This window comes from Elephantulus edwardii, unplaced genomic scaffold, assembly GCF_000299155.1.
Source record: "Elephantulus edwardii isolate Elephantulus edwardi_28Jun2011 unplaced genomic scaffold, EleEdw1.0 scaffold00048, whole genome shotgun sequence".
Taxonomy (NCBI): Eukaryota; Metazoa; Chordata; class Mammalia; order Macroscelidea; family Macroscelididae; genus Elephantulus; species Elephantulus edwardii.
Genome location: NW_006399798.1, coordinates 8,889,442 through 8,897,195, shown reverse-complemented (window position 1 = coordinate 8,897,195; position 7,754 = coordinate 8,889,442). Strand labels below are relative to the sequence as shown.

The window sequence follows — 7,754 nt, the reverse complement described above, 5'->3', positions numbered from 1 at the left end:
CCATCTGAGGATTAGCTTTTCTCACTTCAAGAGAATTCTTAAGTATGCATGATCGTGGCCAATACATCACAGCGATTATAAATTCACTAACTCAAGAGACAAATACTTTCAAAAGTAAAATTATAAAATTCCTACTGAATATTTTAGAGGAGAAAAATGGTACTTGGCGTGGAATGTGGGAGTATTTGAAGATGTCTGGTGCAATCTGGGGAGAGATCTCCAAAAGCTGTTCCCTGAGGGCCCTACAAAGATCCTAAAAGGACTCAAGGGATGTGGGAAGAGCCAAGACTCAGAAGCTTCGTCCCTGGCTCTGTGTGGGGCCAGACATGGAAGTCATCTCATGCAGATCAACTGAGGTTCGTATAGGGCTGAGGCTGGAGAAAGGAGATGAGTAGGTTAGCGAGCCTTCTGAGGAAGGAAGGTAGTCCTCTGTGGTCACCTCTCACAGGTGAATCTAGAAAGTCAGGTGGTTATAGACCTGGGATGAAGGGGAAGGGAGCCTGTGAGAAACAAAAGAAGAGCTGCCTTCCTTTCAGGTGCAGAGAAGAAGGAGGCAGTGGTCCCACAGCTGCCACAGTTGTCGCAGGGAAGAGTGGAGCCCTGAGGCTCTTTGTGTTATATCATTATACACATGTACTGGGGGGACACTATTCAATACATAACAGTATCTCTGGGTAGCCTAGAACTTCCAGACTTTAACGGAACATATTAACCATTTGTACTCTGCGCAAGAAAAGAAAGAGAGTAGAAATACTTATTGAAAACCAGCACAATGAATTTTTGTCTTCAGATGGTGAAAATCATAAAATAGGAGTCACGGAAATATTTATGATGTTGTGTTTTGTGAAAAAATGTAATAAACAGAAATAGACGACTTTATTATTACAATGGTAAAAACATGCAAGCAACTGAAGACCAGAGGAGAATTTGCACAGATTAAATAAATTGGGGCATCAGGTGATGTGAGAGTGTGGGGTTTTTTCTCCCTTTCTAGAACTCTATAATCCTTTTGCAATCTAAAAATATTTTGAAAAGGTTTTTCAAAGGTGAGTAATAAAACAGGGCTCACTGAATTTAAACACGAAGTCCTGAAGCCTGTAATGAAAGCTCATCGGAAAAGTTGAACACTTAATTCTCAACACACTTCTCTTTGTCAGTGAAATGAAGTCTGTGCTTGTAGACAAAACCACCTGCATTGTCTCCGCACCCGGCTCTTTGGGAAGCCCCCCGGCCACTGTGAAAATGTCATGACGTGTTCAATCAATCATTTCCCATGAATTTTCTTCACCTCATTAGCTCTTCCACAGGCCAGCTGCAGGCTGGGGAGGTCTCCCTGCAACGAGAACCAAAGGCCCAAGGACAATCCTCTCTCCCAAAAGCACATGCTCCACCCCAAGCCACCCTGGGAATAGTCTGTCACCAACAGGCATGCCTGTCACAACTGGTGCCCGCCTCTGCCCTTCCAGCTTCACAGACAGATGGCTGGTGGGGCCACGACTCTGAGAGACCGTCTGAGCACAGACGGTGGGCTCCAGCACCTACCGGAGCCCCACTTTGCTGGTTGTTGATATTATCGCTAGGTACTGTCAAGTCAGCCCTGGATCCTTGGCCCTGTGGACAACAGAAGGAAGCCCTGCCAATGCTGGGGTTCAAGGCCATCGTCCTGTGGGCGAATCCACTGCTGCAGTCACCACCGCCTTGAGCATCTTCATCTTCCTCACTCATCTTCTGCCTCAGCAAGCAGGATGTCCTTCTCAGGAATGGGCCCTTCGGAAAATGAGCCCAAAGTTATGTGAGACAAAGTCTTGCCACTTGGGCTCCTAAGGAATTTTTTTTTTTTATGGTGAGAAAAATTTTTATTTAGAATTAGCCAGAAGGGCTCAGTTTAGATGATCCCTGTTTTGTTGGCAACATCCAAAACATCATAGTCAGAAGCAAGTTGAACATAGGCCTTCTTCTCTCCATCAGGCCTGATCAAGGTGTTGACCTTGGCCACATCAATGTCTAGAGCTTCTTTACAGCTTGTTTGATCTGGTGCTTGTTGGCCTTGACATCCACAATGAACACAAGTGTGTTGTTATCTTCTGTCTTCTTCACGGCTGACTCAGTGGTCAGGGGAAACTTGATGATGGCATAGTGGTCAAGCTTGTTTCTCCTGGGGGCGCTCTTCTGGGAGTATTTGGGCTGCCTTCGGAGTCTTAGCGTCTTAGGCTGCCGGAAGGTGGGTGACGTGCAGATCTTCTTTTTTTTTTTGGCTGTGGACGCCCTTCAGGACGCCTTCTTGGCCTTTACTTTAATGTCTTTGCTTTGACTTCAGTTTTGGGAGGGGCAGAGGCTTCCTTCTTCACTGTTGGTACCATCTTCACAGAAAGCCTAAGGGACATTTTGGGTGGACTTCTCCCAAAATAGACAGGTGTGTGTGTGTGTGTGTGTGTGTGTGTGTGTGTGTGTGTGTGATTTTGGCAGTTCGTGGTTTATTCAATGTTCTTTGTTAACATCACAAGTCAAGGGTGTTAATCCTTGGCCTTCCTAACTTATGCATATATTGTCTTTGTTGTTGTTGTTGTTGTTGTTGTTATGTGCCATCGAGTCACTTGCGACTCAGAGCGACCCTATGTACAACAGCCCTAAACTCTGCTCTGTCCTGTGCCAGTCGCACCGTCTCCGACACACCCATCCTGATTACCCCAGTCACTGAATCAATCCACCTCATAGAGGGCCTTCCCCTCCTGCGCCTGCCCTCCAGCCTCCCAAGCATGATGTACCTCTCCAAGGACCTGTCCCTCCTTGCAACATGTCCAAAGTATGTTAGACGGAGCCTCAGAATCCTTGCCTCCAAGGAGCCACCCGGTTTCACCCTTTCCAGGATGAATCTGTTTGTTTTCCTAGCAGTCCAGGGTATATTCAATACTTTTCTCCAGCGCCACAGCTCAAAGGCATCAATTCTCCTTCTATCCTCCTTAGTCACTATCCAACTAGACAAGTGATAGCAAAGACCATGGCCTGTTTCAGAAAATAATTGTTGTCCTTTCTGGTGGTGACCTCCACATGCCAGCATGCCTCTCACATAGGATCTCCTTCATCCCTTTCCAGAAGAGAAGAAGAGGAAACATAAGAAGAAGTACCTGGTGCAGAGCCCCAGTTCCTATTTCATGGATGTGAAAGGTCCAGGACGCGATAAAATCCCCACAGTCTTCAGCCATGCACAGACAGTAGTTTTGTGTGTTGGCTGCTCCACTGTTCTCTCAGCCTAAGGAGGAAAAGCAAGGCTTACAGAAGGATACTCCTTCAGACGGAAGCAGCATTAAGGAAAAAAAAAATCAAGATAAGTGGAAATTATATCAATAAACAGAATTTTGGATTAAAAAAAAACTCAGCAGAGTTTCCCAATGGAACAGATCTTTTGATCTCTTGACTGTTGTTACCTTGGATGTAGATTGTCGGTCCTTGTAAAATGAAATCATTGACAACATCAGTATTTTCTCCACCTGCCACAATGTTGCCTATTGGTTTAGTGCTGAAGATTTTTGTTTTCTTGATGTTGAGATGTAACCCATGTTGAAGGCTTTGATCTTCTGCAGCAAATGTTTCAAGTACTCGTCACTTTCACGTCAATTTGTGTGGTCTGAATTATGTTGTTTGTTGATAACGCCTCTTCTATTTCTGAGTCCACATTCTTCTTTATATAGTCCAGCTCCGGAAATGATTTATTCAGCATACTGTTTGAATGGATACAGAGAATAATGTGATCATGTGGAACTTACCACATGCCTATGAAGTGATTGAAATTACCAACCAGAGACACTGTTCCCCCCACCATCCCACATAATCCCTTGATGTCCCAGGGAACTAACATTTCAGAGCAACACGGCCAAGCCTAAGGCTCTGTTTTCCTCTCTTGTCCCCTAAAAGTTGTTGTTGTTACATGCTGCTGAATTGGAAATGACTCATAGCTGACCCTCCAGCAGAATTTCAGAGGCTGTAAATCACATAGGAGGAGGGAGCCTATCATTCTCCATTCAGCAGTTGGTATATTCGAACAGCTGCCTTTGGGTTGACAATGCAGTTCCTTAACGTTAGGTCAGTACCAGCTTTAAGTCAAGGTCTTCAACACACACTCAATAGCAAGGGAGTCATTTGGCGGTTGACCTTTACAATGCTGTTGCCTGAACTGCCCAGTTTTGTAGTTGGAGGGTGTCCTTGGTTGTCACAGCAAAACATCACAAAGTAGGTGGCTTTAAAGAATTGTCTTGAAGTCTGGGGGTTTGTATTCCAGGCATCTGCTGGGTTAAGCTCTCTCTGTGTGAGTTCTAGAGGAAGCACTTCCTTTACCTTCTTCTGCTTCCTTGGTGTTTCCTGGACTCCTTGCTTGTCCAGGGATCATCCTGTGTCCATCTCTCGTCTCTCCTTTTTTCACAGGACATCACTACTGAAAAGAGGCTGGAAGTCAACTATTATTCTCCATCTCCACTGTTTAAAAAAATGTTTAAGGTAGTGTGGTCGAGCAAACTCACCATAAGTGGGAATGACTTTGTTTTCCTAATTTTTTTTTCAGTAAGAAAATAACAAGGGCTTTATTTCTTTCTGTTTGCTTACAAAGATACCCCTGCTTGGGGGGTAAGTGAAACGAGTGTGTATAGATCTCATGAGTAAACATGGCGTTATTGGCATCAGGCTGCATACCACAACACCAGTGAAGTGGCAGGGAGGGAGAAGGGGATAATGCTCTCTTCTCACAGTAATAAAATAGAAAACACAAGTTAAACGAGCTTAGTTAATGCTAGGAATTCCCACAGGGAAAAGGCAAGACCCGAAGTCCCTCAGCAGTAGATTTCCACCAGGCTGAGGCACACGCTCCTGTCCCCTCTGTGCTCCGGCCCCATAGAGGTCTACCAGTCTACCCCGGGAACAGGGCCGCCTCAGGTCTCGCTCTGGAGTCGGCTGAGGTAAGAAGCGGCCGGGTCTTGGAAGCCCAGCTCACCTGGCTGGTGAGGCACCCTAAGTGCAGCAGTGCCGCATGTGGAAGTTGACGACATACTCGGCATTAGTCCTCTGCACAGAAATGGCAAACGGCTCAAAAGGGTGGAAAGTGAAGGCTACGAGGCGTCGCACTGTGTGGTTGATGGGGCGGCCCAGCAAGCCGGCCTGGATCTCAAACTTAAGCAGCCCGGAGTCCCGGGCGTAGAACCTGATGGGGTGATCTCCACAGGTCTTGGTCCGCTCCGTGACTGACACCCACTTGTCATCATAGCTGAAGAGAGACAAATCAAGGTAGGGGCTTCCACTGTAGGACTGGGCACTGATAGGAAGCTGCCCCAGAAGCCGGCGGACAGCTTTCGTGTGCCCACCATAATTAGCATTGATAAGTGCATTTGAACCGGCGCTGGATTTGCCTTGCAAAAATTGTTGCTGGAAGCTGAGCAAAGAAACTGGACTTCACTGTGCAGGGTAGCATTTCGGAAGAGGTCACAGAAGTTCTCAAAGAGCTCCAAAAGCTCATCCGACGTATTCTCAAATACAGCGATCGCCTCTGTTGTCACCATATTGTATACGACAAAGAAAGACGCCTGTGACGGATCTGTGACGCGTAGCGTTACAACGTCCTCACTAGTATACTTGATAAACAGGTGATTTTCATCCAAAAGCTGCATTTTCCACATGCGCAGCTGCCGCAGCTGGTCAAAGTACTGGAAGAAGCGCCTCTTGGCCATCGCGCTCCCGTCCTGCTCCGCCCGGCGCCACAAGTACACCAGCAGCCGGTGTTTGAGGGAGTTGATGAAAGGGTCCCTGAAGGGGTTGGCCATGCCCGTCTGGCTGTCCCGCTGCACCTCGGGGAACACGGCCGACACAGTGAGCAGGTCATCCTCGTAGCAGAAGCGCCAATGGTGCGCACATCGATGAGCGTGCCCTCCGGCGTCACCTGGAAGACATGGATGGTCTGCTGCTGCACCGACAAGATGGCCAGGATGTTCTTGTACAAGTACAGCCCCTGGTTGTGCGACAGGACCACCTTATCACACTTGAACGTGCGAGTGTCACACAAGCGGCCGGTGTGCAGGTCGATGATGTGGAGGGAATAGTCCTCCAGGGGGGACCTCGGGTTGGGGGTCACCGATTCACTGTTCCGGTACACCTCGTGGAAAGGGGGGTGCGGTTCGTCTGGGAGGTAGGCTGCCGAGCCCACGATGACACAGCGGCATCGTCGGTGAAGAGGCTGCACTCCCGGTTCAGGTGCTCGCCGTTGGCCGCCACGTTGGTGATGTGCAGCAGGACGAAAAAGCGTTCGAACAGCCGGCCGCGGATGTTACCTGACCGCTGGTCGTTGCCGTTGGACAGGATCTCCCCCTCACAGCCCTGCAGAAGGTCCTCTGCGGCCTGGCAGCCCTGGTACTCGTAGATTTCCAGAGAAGTCTGGTCGGAAGAGAAAGCAATAAAGAAGCGGCCGTCGGGCGAGAACTTGCGGAGGAAGCAGGGTGGCTTCTCAACGTTGACCACGGTGAAGTTGGGGAAGACGTTCTGGTGGAACACGCGGACCTGGTGCCAGTGCGTGCCTGCCCTGCCCGAGCTGATCCGCCGCCGCTCCAGGCGGTGGATGACATTCTGGTTTTGGATTCTTCGAGGTTTGATAGTGGACACATGATGATCCATCATCACAGCTCTGTAAGGTCCCGACTCAAAGGGCCGGGGCGAGGGGTCCCCGGGTGGCCTCGGTGCGCGCCTCCCCCGGCCCCGCCCCCGCCATGCTGCTGGACCCCGGCTGGGCGTCGAAGCTGTTTTCCTATTTTTAATTCACTAAAGACACCAAAGAGCTCTTCAGATCAGCGTGAGATACCAGCACTGCAAACCTAGAAGGCTGCCAAGCCAAAAGCCAAGGCCCTGGGTTTTGTTTCTGCCTCGTTAGGTGATTTGAGATATTAATACTTAATAAATGTCATACCAAGTTCATGGACTCTAGGCTGGGAACCACTGCTGCAGGGGGTAAAATAGAAGTGAAACACACTGACCTTGGCCTTGAGAAACAAGAAAAGCCGCAAGTAAACATATCTTTGCAGAACAATTAACTTTGTAAACAATCCATAACCCTTGGCTAGGGATGTTCTAACAATGTATACAAATTAGACCGTACAGGAAGTTACAACTAATGTATATTTTTTAAAACTTAACAAAACTAACCCTGCCCACAAACTTGTTGCCATGTAAGCAATTCTAAAAGCAGAATTGGCTTTCATTGCTGTAATCTTTATGGAAGTACACTGCCGCATTGTTCTGTGGAGCAGCAGGTGGACTTGAACTGCTGATCTTTGGGTTAGCAACACAGGTAACCACTATGCCATCGGGGCTCTGTGGAAGGCATGAAATCTGCTAAACAGCAGAGACACCAAACAGACAGATGTCGAATAAATGAGCAGTGACCCACATTGTTTAAGAGTGCAGACAAGACTTTGCACATCCGGTCAACATGTCCCATGGCCAAAGTCAACTGAAAAAAGCAGGAAATTGTTTCTCCTGCAGACATGGAACCGAGGAACTGTGGGTGACAAGGCTGGCAGGAAGCTTGGAGAGAAGCTGCTCCGAGATGGTCTCTGATCTGTCGGAACTGAGTCATTGTCTATGCACCCTGACAAGGCTTCTCCATCTTTGAACCCTCATTGAGCCAAATGCTGGTTTCCTTCTCTGCATGGTTTCCAAGGTTAATGTACTTGGCTGCTAGTAACTGAAAGGCTGGAAGTTCAAGTCCTCCCAGAGGTGCCTAG

At 48.2% G+C, this 7,754-nt stretch overlaps 2 pseudogenes; one reads left to right on the top strand and one right to left on the bottom strand.

The window, feature by feature from the left end:
- Positions 1-3,056: 3,056 nt before the first annotated feature.
- LOC102858865 lies at positions 3,057-3,308 on the top strand (annotated as a pseudogene).
- Positions 3,309-4,998: 1,690 nt separating this feature from the next.
- LOC102858457 lies at positions 4,999-6,648 on the bottom strand (annotated as a pseudogene).
- Between the last annotated feature and the right edge of the window lie 1,106 nt (positions 6,649-7,754).